The sequence below is a fragment of the Octodon degus genome, unplaced genomic scaffold (assembly GCF_000260255.1).
Source record: "Octodon degus isolate 3935 unplaced genomic scaffold, OctDeg1.0 scaffold00002, whole genome shotgun sequence".
NCBI lineage: Eukaryota > Metazoa > Chordata > Mammalia > Rodentia > Octodontidae > Octodon > Octodon degus.
Window position 1 is genome coordinate 30,402,898 of NW_004524578.1, and position 859 is coordinate 30,403,756.

Below are 859 nucleotides of genomic sequence, written 5' to 3' on the forward strand. Positions count from 1 at the left end.
CACTCAGAAGTCCTGGTGTGATCCATTGTGGGTGGTTTCTGTAAGAATTACTTTGATGCAGTGGCGTGGTCTTAGGAGCTGCAAAATAATTTGGACAAACATCTTCCTTGAAAGTAGAAAGGTGATTATTAGAGATTGAGAAGGGTGCAAATGTTAGAGGGAAGGGAGACTGGATTTGATCAGTGCATATCATATGACTGCATGGAAATACAACAGTGAACCCCCTGATATCTATAATTAATATGTACTAGTAGAAATGAAATAAATCAATGTCCATCTTCCTAGCTCACCTCAAATAGAAAATGTACAAAGAAATACATTTATTTGGGATGTAATTAATACAATAATTAGTATATTATAATAGAGTAAATCCTTTACATTTTATGACTTGCTTTCATTCGTAGTATCCTTTAAGTCTTTTTCTTAAGTCTTTGTTGGGAAAAATACTATCATTTTTCAAACAGAAGATCAGAGATGTCAGATAACTTGTCTCAAGCTCACAACTAGGGATAGCAAGGGAGGAATTGAATCCTGTTCAGTATTCTACCATGCCATGTGTCCAGTCGTCAGAAAGTCATAAAAATGCCATTTGTGATCCTCAAGTTTCTTTAATGTTTTATTACAATTATGTTAGGAAAAGAAAATAGGATATAGGATAATATAGAAAATTGCCATACCCAAATTCTCTTCTAGACATCATTGGAGATCCATACTACATTGTTTTGTTTCTCTTTCAAATTTTGCAGAGGGGAATGAGGAATGCATTTCAGAAGTTTCTAAGTTTTTGAGGCTCTGTGAGTAAATTCTAGGATATGACTACCTTATATGTTAAAAATTGTTGCTGCGGGCTGGAGAGATG